General features: G+C 54.3%; 1 protein-coding gene across 1 annotated transcript in view; it reads left to right on the top strand.

Annotated features, from left to right (window-relative positions):
* Positions 1-18433, top strand: part of ASTN2 (astrotactin 2) — a 342339-nt gene that overhangs the window by 70911 nt on the left and 252995 nt on the right. The window lies entirely within an intron of this gene.

Below are 18433 nucleotides of genomic sequence, written 5' to 3'. Positions count from 1 at the left end.
AGCGCGGGCTCTGCAGAGCAGCCTGGGGCGTTGGAGTCTGCCCGCTTCATCCTGGCGGTGGGTTCCTTGGGAAACTGCAGAGGAAAATTCCACTTCTGGAGTGGTTTTTGTATTTTTTTTTTTTTTTTTAGGCTCTGTCAAGCGCTCTCTCCCCCTCCCCGTGCTATGCAGCCAGCTCTGAAGCAGAAGCGATGTTTTCTGCCAATGCAATGATTAGCCTTTCTGCTAATGACCCAAGAACAGTGTCCAAAATAAATGAGCCCAACCTGCTCATCTTATTAGCCAAATGATTGCAAAGAAAGAGGAAATATCTGCAAAAACCGCTTAGGCAGCTGGAATTTGGAAGCGTGGTGGAGTCATTGCAGAGGAGCCATATGTCTTCAAAAAGCTGGTCCTCTCCTGGAGCGGGGAGAGCCCCTATGTTATAAGGGGGGGTTCTGCTCACGCCCTGCTCCCCCTTTTGAGAGGTGACCCTGCGGGGCCAGAGCTGTGGCTGCCCCCGAACTCTGCTGGTTCCTGGGGCTGAGAAGCTGGGGACGGGCAGATATTTCTCCTCCTGTCCTCCATGTCTCATTTGTGGCTTCCCACGTCCTTTAGGTGACAGGCAGCAGCGCTGGGATGTTGGTCGTGGCTGTCCCAGAGAAGGGCTCTGGGGGCTGAGGCTCGAGGCTGAGACAAGCCCTGAACTCATGACCCTGTAGCCTTGAAGATGTCTCACATCAGAGGTTGCGTGCGAGCCTCACGTCTCGTTTGATAGCAGAGCAAAACGCCCTTGTTCCTCTTGTCGCCTCGAGCAAGGGCAGCTGGAGACCCGGCTCATGATGCACAACGCCCTAAAAATCACTGAGAGGAGGAGGAGGAGGAGGAGGAGGTCATCCTCCTTCCAGCACTGGCGGGCAAGCCATGTGCTTCCCTGTCCTTCTCTGTGGCACAGCCGGTGCGAGCTCCCGCGCGCCTGCTCGCTCGTTGGACATCGCAGCTCGCGGGCTGGTGCCGTGGGCTGCTCGGGGGGTCCTGGCACCCCTCGGCATCGCGGGTCTGGGCATCCCACCGGGACTCTGCAGCAGGTAAACACGCAGAGCTGACGGATCACCAAAAGCGCTTCATGCATGTTATGTCTCTGTGTGTGTGTATGTATATATATATATGAAATATATACATATATATATGAAGTTTATATATATATTTTACTGGGTTCTGGGCCCTGCACTTCAAGAAAGATGTTGAGGTGTTGGAGCGAGTCCAGAGGAGGGAGACCAAGCTGGTGAAGGGTCTGGAGGGTCTGACCTATGAGGAACGGCTGAGGGAGCTGGGGGTGTTTAGCCTGGAGAAGAGGAGGCTCAGAGGTGACCTTAGTGCAGTCTACAACTACCTGAAGGGAGGTTGTAGTGAAGTGGGAGTCGGCCTTTTCTCCTGGGCAACCAGCGATAGGACAAGAGGACACAGCCTCAAGCTTCGCCAGGGGAGGTTCAGGTTGGACATTAGGAAGCATTTCTTCTCAGCAAGGGTCATTAGCCATTGGAAGGGGCTGCCCAGGGAGGTGGTGGAGTCACCATCTCTGGAGGTGCTTAAGAAAAGACTGGACCTGGCACTTAGTGCCATGGTCTAGTTGCCATGGTGGTGTCAGGGCAATGGTTGGACTCGATGAGCCTGGAGGGCTCTTCCAACCTGATTGATTCTGTGATTCTGTGATCTGAAAGGTGTAATGTTCAGAAACAGGAATGATGACTTCTTTATTTTTTAATTTAACTGCATTCATGTATAGCTAGTTCTTTGCTCTTTTGTTTTCTACACACTTAAATTGTGCCTTGGACTTCTTTCTTCTTTTCCTAATTGGTGGGAGAATTGCTAATTGTATGTTTTTGTTCCAAGAAGCTTCAGGTTTAAACAATTATCTGTGCTGGAAAACATCCTGACAGTGCAAATATTGAGAACTCGAACATGAAGTGGATGAGTGAATGGCCTTTGCTATCTTTGCACCCATCGATGCCTTTCACTGCCCCTAACCTCCCTGGGAAGCGCCTTCGCTCCCTGGGGTTTGGAGGTTGGTGGGATGCGGGTGGGAATGGCAGTTTCCCCCGCACGCCCCGGGCTGCACAAGCGTAGCCAGGTGCTTTGTGAAGCGTTGCCTTGTGCTGATTTTTCATTGTCATTTTCTTAAACAAGTTTTTCAGGTTAATGCCGAGGTGGTTTGGCTTTGGGAGGGGGGGTGGTTTGTGACTGCAGGGTGGGTTATGTTTTTTTTTGAGTGGGGAGTTGCTTTTTCAGTACCCCAAACCTTCCACACGCGCCTGCCCTGTCGATGGCACTGGCATCCAGTGGGATGCTCCAGTGAGTACTGCCTCTCTCGAGGGTTTTGCAGGGTAAGGATTACTTTTCCATGGGATCTCTGGAGTGGAAGGGATTTGGAGAGGTCATTAAATCCATCTCTCTGCCCTCAGGCAGTTTCAATACCCCTTTGTCACTGGTGATGGATGTTTATCCTGTTCTGCAAGCCTTCCCCATTCCCTCAGGCAGCTGCTCCTGCCTGCGCTATCTGAGGCAGAGTTGGGCTCACACTGCGGCTGACCCGGGGAGGAACAGCCTTACAAACCCCACCAAGACACGCTTCCCTTCCAGCACGCTGCCTTCAGCTCAACTTTACAACAGCCTCGCATTTCAAGTAACTTTTACAGTGTTTGGACTGATTTACATAAGCAGGTGGTTTGCAGGGATTGATGGAAATCTTTTTCCTGTAAATGTTTTGCTCTGAGGATTTCACTCCCAGTGTCTCGCTCCTGGGAGGGAGCAGGAGTGCAGGCTGGCATCCTCCCGCTGCCCTGGTGCTGCCTGCAGCTCCTCGGCTAGAGGTTGCGGACACACGTGGGTGTGGAGGACTACCACTGCTGCTGCTACTTTGTAAGAGGAGAAGTCTAAGAGGAGACCCCACCTGTAGCACTGCATCCAGCTCTGGGGCCCCCAGTGTAAGGACATGGAGCTGTTGGAGCGAGTCCAGAGGAGGCCATGAAGATGCTCAGAGGGCTGGAGCCCCTCTGCTCTGGAGACAGGCTGAGAGAGCTGGGGCTGTTCAGCCTGGAGAAGAGAAGGCTCCGGGGAGACCTTCTAGCACCTTCCAGTGCCTGAAGGGGCTACAGGAAAGCTGGAGAGGGGCTTTTTACAAGGGCATGGAGTGACAGGACGAGGGGGAACGGTTTTAAACTGAAAGAGGGGAGACTGAGATGAGATATCAGAAGAAATTCTTTGCTGTGAGGGTGGTGAGACCCTGACCCAGGTTGCCCAGAGAAGCTGTGGCTGCCCCCTCCCTGGCAGTGTTCAAGGCCAGGTTGGATGGGGCTTGGAGCAACCTGGTGTGGTGGAAGGTGTCCCTGCCCGTGGCAGGGGGTTGGAACTAGATGGTCTTTAAAGTCCTTTCCAACCCAAACCGTTCTGTGATTCTAGGCACTTTTATTTTTCTTTCCAAGCTATCCCCCGAAAAATGGCTTGTGCCTATGCTCCATGTAGCCGTGTCCATGCCTCTTGCTCCAGCAGCTGGTCCCTGCAGGGACAGGGACGTTTGGTGCCTGAGGCAGGGGCGGTGGGGAGCTGCAGCGATTGCCGAGGCCCTGGGTTCTGGGCTTGCATTCCCTAGGGCTTCTCTTTGGTCTGTGCACGACATGTTCGGTGTCTGGTTTTGAAACAGACCCCCCTGTCTGGCTTGTGCGAGGGCACCTGGTCTTAGATAAGTAACCGAGCTGCTCTTCTGTGGTCCCCAGCACAGATCTATCCTTGGATTTATGGGTTTATCCTTGTCCCATTCCCATGGAACAGGGGCAGGGCTGTTCCTGAGTTGCCGAAAGGACCCTGGGCTGCAGGAACTGAATGGCTTTTAGAACAGATAAGGCTTTTTCTTCTGCAGGAGGCCAGGCCTCCTCCAGAGATGGGAGCATTGCAAGCGCTGGGCTTAATTCGGATGAGACGGGAGCTTGTGACCTCAGCCCAGCCGGCAGGACAGACACCGCATCAGGGTGAGCTGTGATGGAGCTAAAGCTGGGCAGGAGGTGGTTTTCCTGCCTCCTACAAGCTAAAAACAAACTGTTGGGGGTTGCGTGTGCGTCACGGGGGAAGCAAACCGAAGCTCAGTACCCACCGCCTGCACCAGGAGCAGCAACTAAGGAGTGGAGAGGTGTTTTGTGAGCCCAGAGGTGTGGGTAGAAGGGCTTTGATAGCTCCATTTGAAATATTTCGTCTTGATTCCCATTTAGCTGTGGAATCTAACTTTATTTTAGCTTTAAATTTAGATTTTTCCGAACAGGCCCGTCAAATTAGTAAAAGGAAATTTGATTAGAAAATGGCAGTGGGATTGAGATCTTTGTTTTTCTCCGTGCGCCATTTGGCTCGGAGATCCCCCTTAACCAAAAATACCCTGTTGGAAAGTGGCTTTTAGCTACTCAACACTTTCCAGCTGGAAAAGAAAAAGAGGGCAGAGCTGGAAAATTCCTGCCGCCAGCTCCCCAGCCAGTGGCCACCCCTCGGCAGGGACCTGGAGGGTCTGGCTGCAGGGCCAAGGCTGCTGTGGTGTTGGGGATCGCTTGGGGACTGGAGGGAACGAGGAAGGCAGAAGAGGGTGGGATGGTGGGATGGCTTCGTGTCTTCCCCATCCACTCCTGCTCTCTGCTGTCCCCGTGTCTGGGTTCAACTGTTTGAAGCCCCTGAGGACATGGGTGGCCAAGCCTTGGTGTGGCTCTAGGAGCTGCCTGTCCTGTGCCTGGGTTAGTGGGGGTTGCTTAAATCAGGGGGTGCGTAGGGCCGTTTGGGGTGGAGGTGCAGAGCTCTCCCCTGCCCGTTAACCCCGGTGCCTTGGTGCCTCTGCCGTCCATCCCTGGGCCAGACTGGGTGGGAGCCCATCCCAGAGGTCAGGAGTCAGGGGGGAAGGATGAGGGAATTAATTAACTGGTGGAGTTAAACACCAGCTAATAACAGCCACGGGGAGAGCTGGATCTGCAGTGCCCAGCGCCCGGGGCTGTCCTGCAGAGCCTTCCTGGGGGGGATGAAGGAGGTTTGGGGGCAGGGGGGGCAGCTTGCCTTGCACAGAGCCCTGTTTGAAGCCTGTTTGTGTTAACGAGTTACTGCTCATCAGCTGAACACCCAGCCCCTGTGGCTGTGGTTGGCCCCAACAAGCTCACGCTGGTGTCCCTCGGTGGGTGAGCAGACACGGGGTGGCACAGAGAGGGGGCCCGGTGCCACGGAGCTCGTGCTGCAGGTGATGCTGCTGTGGGGGCAGAGGGCTGGGAGGGGGTAGCTGGGGTGGGGCTGGCTCCAAAGCAGCCACCCTTGCCCAGTCCCTGCCTGCTGCTGGGGACGGTGCCTGAATTCACTCCGTGGTGACTCGCAGGTGCTGCAGTGACGCTGGTGACACCGTGTCAGAAACCCCACAGCGGCATCAGCGTGCGCTGGGGCGGGCGGGCGTTATTAGCCTGTTATTATCCATTTACCCAGATATCCCGGCTAATCAGCTTTCGGATGGGGAGAATTAATTGGTTTCGTTCGGAGCACCAGGCACGGTTAATTGAAGTGAGTTCTCTCCCGTTTCCGAATGGGCACGTTCTGAGCCGCTGTTGGATGGGGCGGGGGGGCCGCGGTGTTCCCGGCACAGCCCCCCCCGGGCTGCAGTGACCCCCCTGCCATGGCAGTGCCCTTCAGTCCTCTCTCCGTCTGGGAAGGGGCTCCTGTTTCTCCACGCACGCAGCCTGCCCGGACACGCTCCAAACCCTCTGCTGAGAGCAAGGCTGGGGAAGGCAAGTCCCAAATTGTCTCAGTTCCTCTAAGTGTTAGAGTGGTGTGTCCCGGGGAGCTTGGCAGGTCATCTTGGTGGCACAGGGGTGGCATCGCTGTGATGCTTGTTGCTTTCTGTGGGCAAGAAGTGCAGCTGGGAGATGGAGTCAGGAGATGAGGGTCCCCAGGGCTGGGTGGGCACGTGTTGCCTGTATGCAGGGTGCTCAGGGCTGTTGTCAGCTGGGGCAACTCTTTGGAATAAAACCACTTTGACACCTCTGCTGCTGCTTACCCTGCTCTAGGTCTCACCCAGGCTTTACTGGCCCCACAGGAGGAGATGTCCACGTTGGGTTGGCCCAGATTTGGGGGACTGAGCAGCACCCTAGCAGAGGTGGAAGGGGCAGCAGCCAGTGACCTGTCCTGCAGGGGATGGCATCAGTCCTGCCTGCAAGGATGCAGGGAGAGAAAAGTCAGCACCCTGATGTGTGTGTGGCACTGAGCGAGCCCACCAGCTCCCCCAAACACTGCCCACCCCTCTGAGCCATTGCTGCTGCCCACCGGCCTCTTCCTGCTCTGGTGCCAGCTTAATTAAATTAAAGGTCTGTCTCCTCTTTGCAAGAACGTGGGTGTAGTTAGAGCTGGGTGCGAGGACTGCTTCTTGCTTTGTGAGAGCACAAGTGAACTCTTGTGGCTCTGAAAGGTCCCTGTGGGTAGCAGGGACGCAGCTCTGAGCCCTGCCCCGGAGGGTGTTACACTCAGGTGGTCCCCAGGGCATCCCTTCAGGTCCCCTCTTCCAAGAGGGGGAGACCAGAGGAGGCCATGAAGATGCTCAGAGGGCTGGAGCCCCTCTGCTCTGGAGACAGGCTGAGAGAGCTGGGGCTGTTCAGCCTGGAGAAGAGAAGGCTCCGGGGAGACCTTCTAGCACCTTCCAGTACCTGAAGGGTCCTACAGGAAAGCTGGAGAGGGACTTCTCCAAGGGCAAGTATTGATAGAATGAGGGGGAATGGTTTTAAACTGAAAGAGGGGAGATGTAGATTAGGTCTTAGGAAGAAATTCTTTGCTGTGAGGGTGGTGAGACCCTGTCCCAGGTTGCCCAGAGAAGCTGTGGCTGCCCCCTCCCTGGCAGTGTTCAAGGCCAGGTTGAATGGGGCTTGGAGCAACCTGGTCTGGTGGAAGGTGTCCCTGCCTGTGGCAGAGGGGTTGGAACTGGATGGGCTTTAAGGTCCCTTCCAACCCAAACCAGTCTGTGATTCTATGAAGTCCTGCTCTAGCAAAGGTGTGGGTTAGCTTAGTGGTGGACTCAGAAATAATCATAGGCTTTAAATTCAAGCCATTGAGGAGGGCTGGACTGGGCTGTCCCAAATCACTGCTCCTTCCTCACAATGCACAGGTAAACATCCTTTTAGAAGTGCCAGTGTCTTGGTGCCTGTGCAGTCTCCCTCCTGTAGCATTCTCCAGGGGAGGGATGTAGGTGGCAGCCCTGGTTTCTTCTTCCTTTGCTCTGCCTCCATCATCTTTGGTGTCCTGTACCCATACAGAAAAAAAAAAGAGGGACTTGAATTGCAGGTGCCTCGAGCTGCAAGTGCTTCGGGGTGGGGACTCTGCCCCGGGCGTGCAGAGCTCTCCAGAGGTGAAGCTGCTCCAGCTGCACCCCAAAGGGCTCCTTGGCAGATGCAAGCTCGGCTTTTCCCCTCCCAGCCTGTCAGCGGGATGCCCTGTGCTCCCCGCCTCCCCGGCAAGGAGGTTGCTGGCCTCGTGTCCTGCAAAGCACACTTGAGAACAAGCGAGCAAAACAAAGCTGGTGCGTTCCCGTCCTTTTGTATTCTCTGCTCTCGATCAATGCAGCGAGAGGGCTGGGTGAACGTCTGGCAGCGTGTTGGCAGGATGGCTTGGTGTGGTCCAATGTGCCGCGGCACAGAAAGGTTTCTGTGGACCTGTGGGTGTGTAAGCGATATGGCAGGAAAAATCCTGCCCCTATGGATATGCTTTCGCACTGTGCCGAGCCCTGAGGTCGTTTGGAGGCATCACACCGAGGGCTGGGTAATGAGAACTCTGCGTTCTTGGGCAGGAAGGCAAAAAAAGCCCTGAACCACCTGATAAATTTTATGTGTGTGCAAAGTTTGGGTGAAGTTAATGGGAGTTAAGTGTACGGTTAAGTGCTGTACTTAACTGGACTCTTAATAACCCGGTGGGAGTAGCTGTGGTGTTTTTGGAAAAGAGAAGGTTTGTGGGCTTGCTGAGCTCTTTGATCTTGTCTTTAAATCAAAGCCTCGGATCTGCCTGCTGCGTGATGCTCGGGGGTCCCAGGGCATTTCTCAAATTGCACGTGTGCGGATTGATCAACTCCTTTTTCTTTCCTGGTGTGCAGTGCTCCGAGTGCCAGTGGAGGCTCTTCTTGGGTCAGGGGGTGGGGGGGCTGCGGTGTGTAACTCCCGTCGCACGAGTTACGGTGCCAGAATCGCAGAGTACCTTCAGATGCCAAACGCTACACGCACACGTGCACGGAGCTGTTGTCCCTGTATTGTGGTTCAGTACCCTCCCTCTCCCGCTGGAGATCAGTGGTTTGTGGTGCTGCTTTTCAGAAAGATGTTCATTATGCTGAAATATTTCCACTTTAAGTATGGTAAAGTAGGATTTTTACACAATAGGCTGGATCGTTCCCAAAGCAGCTGCCAGCAACGGGCTCAGTAATAAACCTTTCAAAAACCCTCACCACCAACCAAAAGAGCTCCTTGCCTCCTTCCCTGTGTGCCCAATAGCACCTTCCCATCAGCTCCTTGCTCCATAAATTGTTTTGAGATGGCCATAAATAAACTCTAAACCCCTTTTCCAGTCTCTTGCCTATCTTCCTTCCACCCCACGAGGAGAGCGGCAGCACACACCAACGCAAAGGAGACCTGGTCCATCAATGGGGCTTGGAGGTGTTGGGCCACTCCAAGAAGTCCCTGTTCCTTAATGCTGAGGTGAATTTTTCTCCTTGTTTTACCAACTTTTCTGGACAACTGTCCAAGATTTGGCAGCCCCCAGAAGCTGCCTGGTTAATTGAGCAGGGAGGATGTCGTAGCGTGTCACTCACCAGCGCTTGGAAGCTGGAGGCACCGTGTGAATTGTGTTCCCTCATCTGGAGATGTGCATCTCTTGTTAGGTTAATTTTTTTTTTAATAGATGCAGAATATACAGTGGGAACAGCATTAATTCGCACTAATGGTTGTGAGATCCACTGAGAATTAACTGCATTTTTTGTAAGTTAGTGAGGAAGCAGATAAACACTATTATGAAAAAAAAAAAAACAACAAGAAAAGTACTTTTGCGACAGCAGCACATGTTAATCATTTATCTGACAAGTGTTCTTTACTTTTAATTATATTTCATCGTTCGCTAGCAAATGCTCTGCTGGTAGATATTGTCAGATAGGACCTGCAGCACTGCGTTTTGGGGGGACACGGAGCGATGGAGGTGGTGAGGTCTGTGGGTGGTCGCTCAGGGGGTCTGAAATCAGCCTGAGGCAAAGGCTCCTAAAAGATGTGCAGCTTCTCTCGACTTTTATCCCCTTTCTTAATTAGTGAATTTAACTGCATCCCTCCTTCGTTGTGCCACCTCTACACACCTCTTGCTGTGACTGATACCGTGCTGCTCTGTCCCTTGGGGACAACTGACCCGCAGGTTGGCTTCTCCCTCAGATGGAGAAGGGGTGCGTGGGTGCAAGGCGCAAATCTGCAGGTCTGCTGGAGGGGTCTAATTAAGAGGATCCCCCAAGTGACCATCTCTGCTCTCAGACGGGAAGCTCTGGAGGGAGGAGAGGTGGGGCGGTGATCCCCATTAGCATCAGGCAAAGCAGGCATGGCCAAGCTGCTGGTACTGGTGATTTCGGTGAAACCAAGCCAGAACTGAGCCTTGGAGGACTTCCTGGCTCTTCTCTTTCATGTGGGAAGGTATCAGGACCCCAGAGAGTCTCTTTGGTCTTCCTCCTTGATATGGGGTGGATGCCCATTTGCCCTTCCCCTGGCAGAGGCTGCCTTTGCCAGGATGCGGCCGCAGGGCAGCTCCGCCGGCCGTTGGGATGCTCCTCGCCTGAGCCGGGTCCCCGTGGGCCATTGGGGTTTGGGCTCTGCTCTGGGGATGGTGCAGAGAGGGACGTTGTACGGGTGGTGGCTCCGCGCTTGCTGGTTTTGAGGGACTTTCCTTTAGCCTCGTGTTTAACTGCGAAGTCCTTTGCGTGTTGGCACAACCCCGGGTGCTCTCAACCTGCAACGCGCGGCAGCCCTTGCTCACGAGACCGTGTGTGCTAGGAGAGGCTCCCTGGGGATGGGGTGACCTGTTTTTATTTAAAAGCAAGGTTGGTTGTTCTTAACTCAAGTGGATTTTTCCTCCCCTTTGGAATATGGCTAAAATGCAGTTCAGGTACTGGGTGTAATTGAGCCAAGCGGGAGGAGCACGTGGAGGTATCTCTGGTGGGCTCGGTGCGGGAGGATGGGGCTTGGGAACTGAAACTCCTTGGGGAAAAAAAAAAAGCTTTTGTTTTTGTCTCAGCTCTGTGCTCCGGCAGCCTGCCTGCATTGGGGGAACGGGAGTGTGAACGCACAAGACCTTATGCATTTTAAAATCTTCCCTCTCTGAGGGCAAGCTCCGGGTTAGCGGGTCAGCCAATTTAGGTGAGCCGTTTAGCGCGCATTAAAATCACAATTTATGCGATCTGCGCTCCGGCTTTACAGAGAGCTAGCGATCAGGTGCTTAATAAAATCACCTCCAGCCCTCCCCTCTCAGTTCACTGCAAATAAATGCCTTTTTTTTTTCACATCATAAAAATGGATTAGGAGTCATTTTGAATTGTTATCCTGGCACGATGCGAGCTTGGGATGTGCAGGCGTGTTCAGTGTGATCGAGGGTTGCGTGTTTCGGTGCTCGCGTACAGCCGGTGCCCGGGAGGCCACTCAAATAAACATGTGCTGGGACATCGCATTGCGTGTGTGCACGGCGCAGAAAGGCTGATTGGCAGGTTCGCTCCTTTTTGTCTCCATTCTTGGGCGAAACAGCAAAACAAAATTCAGCGTGGCTTAAAAAAAAAAATCATATGGAAATGTGACTTTTTGTCTGACTTGGTTGGTTTTTTTTGTTTTTAATGTGGGAGAGTCAGAGATTTTAAAGTTATGGTTCCCACAGCAACGGTAACTCTCACGTCTGGTACATGTGTTATACTTTGCAGGACTGTATTTGCTATTAAATTTATGCCCAGAGCATGTACGTCTGGCGTGGGAAGCAGAGCAGCCGTGCGTGACGGGTCTGCGCGGGCCTGATGGAGCGATGCGGTGGGAACCCTTCTTTGTAACCCCCTGGGCCACATCCTGCCCTCACTCACAGAATCACAGAATCAACCAGGTTGGAAGAGCCCTCGGGGATCATCGAGTCCAACCATTGCCCTGACACCACCATGGCAACTAGACCATGGCACTAAGTGCCATGTCCAGGCTTTTCTTAAACACCTCCAGAGATGGTGACTCCACCACCTCCCTGGGCAGCCCCTTCCAATGGCTAATGACCCTTGCTGAGAAGAAATCCTTCCTAATGTCCAACCTGAACCTCCCCCGGCGAAGCTTGAGGCTGTGTCCTCTTGTCCTATCGCCAGTTGCCCGGGAGAAGAGGCCGACTCCCACTTCACTACACCCTCCCTTCAGGTAGTTGTAGACTGCACTAAGGTCACCTCTGAGCCTCCTCTTCTCCAGGCTAAACACCCCCAGCTCCCTCAGCCATTCCTCATAGGTCAGACCCTTCAGACCCTTCACCAGCTTGGTTGCCCTCCTCTGCACTCTCTCCAACACCTCAATGTCTGTCCTGAAGTGTGGGGCCCAGAACTGAACAGAGGATTCAAGGTGCGGCCTCACCAGTGCTGAGTACAGAGGGACGATCCCTTCCCTAGACCGGCTGGCTACACTATTCCTAAGAGAGGCCAGGATGCCATTGGCCTTCTTGGCTACCTGGGCACACTCGCACTGGTATAAGCCCTTTCAGAGAGGGTGGTTTGTAGGTGCTGTCGGCTCTGGGCAGGGTTGGGTGACACGGTTGTGGTAACAACAGCAACAGAAGACAGGGCCCCATCGTCGCTGGAGCTCGGTGATGTTCTAAAAGCCGTGGAAAGAAGGAAAAAAAAAGACATAATACAGTTTTCTTCAGGCCGCAATTCAGGCAGCCATCCCTGCTCAGCAAAGCGCTGAGGCGTGTGCTTTAGTCTCATGGAGTGTGATGGGAATTAAACACATATTTAAAGTTAAGCGTGTGGTTAAGCACCTTGGTGAAGCAGTGCTCGAACGGGGATTTGAAGCGTGCAGGGAGAAAATGCTGTATTTTTTAGTAGATTTGCCTTGTGTCATTGCTGTCTTTTATGGAGAGGTGAGGTCGAGGTGTTTTGAGCTCAGGACCAGATCCAGATCTTTTTGGAGTATTTTTTTTTTTTTAATCCCGGTGTTAATCTCTTCATGCTGGCTTGCTGCCTGTCCTTGGTCTCCTCCTCATGCTCTGCCTCAGTTTCCCTGCCTGATGCTCACCTGCCTGTGGGCTCATTTACTGACCCCCGCAGCACGTGGGGGTCCGTGCTCTCAGAGGGTGGTTGGGATTCACAGGCAGGGGTGGGCAGCGTGTCCTCCAGACAGAAGCTGCCTGCTGTCAGGAGGGGCAGCTGGAGGAGAAGGGGGTTGGCAGGACCCTGCGTCCCCGAGCTGTGCCAGCACTGCTCTGCACTCTGGGCAGGTGACCTCCTGTGTCCCAGCTCTCCTGGGAGCATCACACCTCGTGCGGTTGTGTTTCTCCTTGAGCAGTCCTCAGTGCACGTCAGGCTCACAACTTCTCGTGCCGTCCGCTGTGGATGCAGGCAGCGAGCAAGCATCCCTCCGTCCTCGGGGTACGTTGTCACTTCCCTTCTGCTGGCAGAGGCTGTGTGAGGACCAAGCAGGCTTGGTCAGGTCTGTGCCTGCGTGGGCATCTCCCAAGACAGGATCCAGCACCTTCCCAAATTCCAGGTGCTGCTGCTCCATTTCTACCCATGAGCCCTGCTTTCCTCTTGTAGGAGATGCAGCTGCCTCTTGCAAAGCCTGTTTCCCAAAGTCCTTTTTCTCTCCTGTCCTCTCCCTCCTTGCACGTGTTTGGATGGCTCTGGTAACTCCTCCTGTGTGATGTGCACTAGTGGATGGGGTGATCCAGGGCCTCTTTCTTCTGCCCATCTCCTTTCATCACAAAGCTGAAGGGATGTCAGTATTTCTGAGAACTCTTCTGCCTTTTTAGGCTTGGTTGCGATGGGCCAGTGTGTACGGACACGAGATGGGGAGGACGGAGAGGCAGGCAGGGGTGCTGTGGATGCAGAAACCGTGATTCTGCAGGAAATGGCCAAAACTCCCCCGTTATGGGGCTGAGAGCTGGAGGCTGCTGTTACCCCCGCTCTAGGGAAGAGTACACTGTATAACATCCTTTCCCCCGCCCTGCTCTGCCGTTAAAGCCGGAGGGATCGTGTGCTGTCTGCGGGTATGTCCTGCACCCCGGGAGGGCGAGGAGGCGTCGGGGTGCAGAGGAGGTCATGATAAATGGCAGTGCGCAGGAGGGGGAAGGCTTCGAGAGGTGTCTGCAGAGATCAGCCTTGTTTTTCGTCATTAATATCTGAAAGAAGGTGCAAACAGCATGTTAATTAAGATTTGTAGAAGAAATATTTAAATGGAGAGGTGCAGCAAAGAGAGAACGAGCACTAAGGCCAAGGAGTCCTAGGGAGCAGCTGGTGTGGTGCCGAGGTTTGGTCTGGAAAGGGAAGAGGCAGATCCCATGCAACTCAACACGTTAAACGGGGTATTTTTCTTCCAAAGTTGTCCTGAGCATAGCTCGGTTGGGGTGTTGGTGCTGCGGTCCTGGCACAGGGTCTGGCCTGGCAAAGGGACCTGCTGATGGAGCTGGGAGGGAGAGGATGGCCAGACCTGGGGCTGCCCCGGCCAGCCTGGGCACTAACGGGCGTCTGCTCGCAGTTTGGCTGCAGCAGAGGGTTTGGCCGAGAGGACTGATTGCTGATTAACAGCCAGGTATAACGGCTAACACAGATGATCCCAACTCTGCTTCTGGTCGTGGTTCACCCTGGGATGTGGCCTTGGGGGATCTGTGCCCAGGAGCAAGCCTCTGCCCGGTGAAGTGGCATTTATAGGGTCTCCGTGCTGCCATTTGCCGTCGCTTTTTAATTGGTAATCCATTAGCTCAAATTACAGCGTGGCTGAAGCCTACTGCAGATGTTTGCTACACCTGCTCATTGAGCACTGCTTTATTATAGCCCTCGACCACGGCCAAGGCGAGCCAGGAGAGGTTTGTGTGCAGAGGTTGGGGTTTGATCTGTGCTGGTGGCATCTCCCGCTTTGGGCTGTGTTAGCTGGATGTGTCTTACCTGCCCGCTCCTGTCTGTGGTCCGGTGGTGCTTTCTGCGTCTGGGTTGACCTGGGAGGGGGTGAAATGATGGAAGGAGAGATAAGGTGCTCTAGAGCTGATGAAGAAACGTGGGGAGGACAAAACCGGGGGTCAAGAGAAGACCATGGGGTCACCTGCTCTGCCTTCCAGTGCCACACAGGCCACAGGAATTCCCTGAAGCTTTTATTTCTCATTTGAAATAAAGCATAACTTTTCTAAAAGCTTCTAGTCTTGATTTAAAAAAAAAAAAATCAAAATAAAAAATTGACAGTGATCCACCACAACCCTTGGTAAATTGTCCTAATGTTTAATTACCTTCATGGTAAAAAAGGAAAGAAAGGAAAAAGTGCGGAGTGAAGAGCTGTGAGGACCACGTGGTTATCGCTGGTACCTGTTTGCTTGCCGTGGCTCCTGTGCTGGGATGGCACAGGACGATGTGACGCTCTGGCTTCGGGGTCCCGCTCACCCCCGCTCCCCAAGGCTGCAGGGTGTGAGGGGGGGTGTGTGTGCAGGGGTTGTGCTGGGCACAGCTTGGCTGTCCCGGGTCACTGTCCTTGGAGCGACGGCCCCGGGCTGCAAGAGCCCCGTGTCATCCAGCAGCAGGTCCGGAGCGATGGGGCTGGTTGTCAGCACAATATGGGACAATAATGGGTTTTGAGTGTTGTGCAGGAGCAATAGCAGCTTCAAAGTTAGAAAAGAAACGGGGATTTTTTTTTTTTCCCCCCAAGGCAAAACTTTGTGTTCAGAGGAAGCAGCAGAAGGGGTTCGAGTCAGCACCAGGCTGGGTGCTGCGCTGTTTTGCTTTGACCCGCGGAAGGGATGCTTTGGTGTAATGGGTCTGCCCAGCCCAAACCGGCTTCTCCTCCAGTCTGGGGCCTTCTTCTGACTTCAGCCCCTCCTCGCCGCCGTGGCCAGCAGACCGTTAGGGCTTGCTTTGCTGCTTTGACCGCAGAGCTGCGGGGCTGAGGGCTCCTGTGGGAGCCGCGCCGTGTCCACCTCGCTGTGGGGAGCGGAGCCGGCCGGGGAGCCCAGGCAAAGTCAGGAGAGGCCAGAGCCTGTTGCAAGAAAGAGTTTGTCCAGAGCCCAGAGGAGCAGCAGAACTACCTCATCTTTCACTGCTTTGGTAGAGAAGGGTGGTGGATTGTGTTCGCAGAAGCATGTGCAGCCTCTTGCTGCTCAGAAACAGTTCAGCATCTCGAACAGATGCCCAAACACTGGTCGCCCCCCAGGTCAGCAGCGTGGCAGCCTTCATAATTTGTATGAGCACCCAGTATCTTGGGCTTCAAGGTGGCTTCTGCCACCAGTTTGCCTTTGGTGCTTCAAATAAGTCCCAGCCTTGCTGCCTTCCAGCTTCAGCTGCCGTTTGCTCCTGTGCCACGAGCCCTGCAGTTGTGCATACGCAGGGGTTGTCCCCACCAGCCCTCTTCTCCCCCATCCTCCTCCTCCCATCCCTCCTCCACTCCCGGGGGTCTCAGCAACCCTCCGGTTCCCCATGGCTCCCGCTCGGCCGGCGCGGGGCACCCGGGAGCGTGGTGGGAAGGACATTACGTGGGAGAATATGCATGTTCACAGCTCAGAGGATTAAAGGCCCGTGTTCTTATCACTGCAGAACAGAGTATTATAAATCCAGCCTTAGAATACCAAATCCCCGCGCGCCTCGGCCATTGTTTGGGAATATTAAAAAGCTCGGAGACAGAAATAATCAGTTTCCGAATGACACATTGTCAAATAAAACATTTCTCATATTATCCCTTCCTTCCCCTTTCTCTCTCCTGCTCCCTCAGTTGGATAATTTAACGTGAAAAATAGATTAAAATGAGGCTGGCTTGAATGCCTCCTAAGTTTGACTCTTTTTTTCTTTCCCCTTTTTCCCCAGGCAGCTCTCCCGGCGTGCGCGGCGGGGTTGAACAAGCAGCTGCTCGCGCGGGGTCAGGGACGAAAGGAGCACGTGGAAACCGAGCCCGTGAGCGCTCAGCGAGGGGCTGGCACGGGCACCCCCAGCCTTTCCTGGGCAGGGAGGGAGCTGTTGTCGCGGTGGCTGGCAGAGCAGAGGCCTCCAGCTTGTCCCCAAGGGATGCGGGAGCCGCGGGCAGGCTGGGCTGGGAGCCCTCGGCTTGCTTGAGCCAAACCTGTTGTTCCCGAACGGGGCGGGGAGTGGCACGCTAATGACCTCTGTGCCTCTGTGCCTTCTAGTAATTGCTCCCAAACAGAGAGATCCTTGGCTCAGGAGCTTGGTGGTGAGGTCTTGGAGAAGGCTTTTCCCAGCAGTCGTGTCTGTGAGCGTTGTTCTGAAACCCTTCTGTACCGGGAGAGCCCTCACTTTGCTGGAAGGACACCGGCACGGAGGCTGGGTCTAGTTCTGCAGTGTGGTTTGTCGCGTTGAGGTTTGTGACCCTGCTGTGTCCTTGTCACCAGGCCTCCCTTTCAGATCACGCAGTATCACAGAATCAGTCAGGTTGGAAGAGCCCTCTGGGATCATCGAGTCCAACCGTTGCCCTGACACCACCATGTCAACTAGACCAGGGCACTAAGTGCCATGTCCAGGCTTTTCTTAAACCCCTCCAGAGACGGTGACTCCACCACCTCCCTGGGCCGCCCCTTCCAATGTCTAATGACCCTTGCTGAGAAGAAATGCTTCCTAATGTCCCACCTGAACCTCCCCTGGCGAAGCTTGAGGCTGTGTCCTATTGTCCTATGATCTGGTGTGCCACGGTTTCTCTCCTGCAAACTGGACTTCCAAGGAAATGGCCCCAGTTTGGTGCTGGGAAGTACGGGTGGCTCATGCCAGGGAGCTCCTGTGATGCTCTGGGATCTCCATGCATCAGGCGCTGGGCAGACCCGAGGAAATGCATGTCTGCTCTTCCAGGTTGAGGTGTCATGCTGTTCCTTGTTTCTGAGCATGGAAGGCCATGAAGGGTCCTCATCCCGCTGGTCCTTTAAGTGCTCTGCTACTGCAGGTCATGGACCCGGTCTGCTCACCAAGCCCTGCCCTTCTCCAATGCACAGATCCCTGAGCATCTCCTGGATGCTAAAACACCTTTCCTGATGGTGCATGTCACCCAAATTGGGGAAGTCAAACTGTGTCCTCCTGAATCCCCAAGCCCTGGTCCCGTTAGTGATGGTTAGTGGGGAGAGGAGGGAGTCCTGATACGAGGGATGCTGGGCTGGGCTGGGCTCTGCTCTGTGGCAGGTCATGGTGCCGGGGTGGTCCAGGGCAGCATCTCTCCTCCTCTCCTGCTCCTGAGGCCTCTCTCCCAGCTAACTCATCCTGTGAGCTGCAATTCTCGATGCCGCCTCTTTACAGCTGATCCTGTTTACGAGTCGGAGCCGTGCTCTGGGTACAACGTGGTGCTTTGTTATCAAATGCAGATGAAATATTTGCACGTTTCTGCTTTGTTTTTGCCCACTCTGTAAAGTTCTGGGCTGTGGCATCCCCTGTGCCAAAGAGGCGCCTGTCCTGCCCTGGCTGTTCTGTGTCTCGCTGCAAAGCCCCGATTGCTCACGCTGCTCCTGATTTACATGCCCTGCTTTGCTTGTCTGCCACGGGATAAAATTGCTCCGGCGCTGCGGAGAAGGGGTTGGAAGCTGGCACACGCACAGCTCTCGCCTGCAAGGGGCTGAGCGACTGCGGCTGAATTAACCTCCCAGAGGCAGGGCTGGCTCCCTTCAGCGTTTCCCAGCCCAGCTCCCTTGGGAGGAGAGGCCACTTCCTAAATATCTTTATGTCCCTGGAAGTTTATTTTTTTGGTGAAGATTTTTTTTTTTCTAATGGTGCTGTAGTTGGGAGCTGTATTGGATAAAATTTGGAGGTAGGGGAAGAGGAGAGCTTTGCAGAGAAGGTCTTGGTCTGAAATACGTTGTGCTGTGCCCCCAGGTCTGCAGCTGAAGTCTTGTTGAAACTGTAGGCAAACTGCAGCCAGAAATGGTGGAGCTGGGGTGGCCATGCCCTGGGAAGCGGCGGTTGCGTGGTGCCGTTTGTTGCACAGTTGTTTGTGTGAAATGTTGTGTGTCTGCTGATGCTTTGCTGCTCCCGTGCCGGTGGCTGGGATGTTTTAATAAGTTTTTCTCTCCTAAGGGGTGGGATGCGATTGCCTCCTTTCCCATCTCCCTATGCGGGGTGGGAGGGAGTGCTCGCCCACCTCGGGCCTCAAGGGAAAAGGTGCTCTGGGGATGGAAGAGGAGAAGGTCCATGGATGCTGGCCACAGCATCCCCTGACCCATCCCTGTGCCCCGTGCATCCCCGACCTGTCCCTGTGCC

Source organism: Nyctibius grandis, chromosome 16, assembly GCF_013368605.1.
Source record: "Nyctibius grandis isolate bNycGra1 chromosome 16, bNycGra1.pri, whole genome shotgun sequence".
Taxonomy (NCBI): domain Eukaryota; kingdom Metazoa; phylum Chordata; class Aves; order Nyctibiiformes; family Nyctibiidae; genus Nyctibius; species Nyctibius grandis.
The sequence above is the reverse complement of the archived record's forward strand: the minus strand, read 5'-3'. Positions and strand labels throughout refer to the sequence as shown.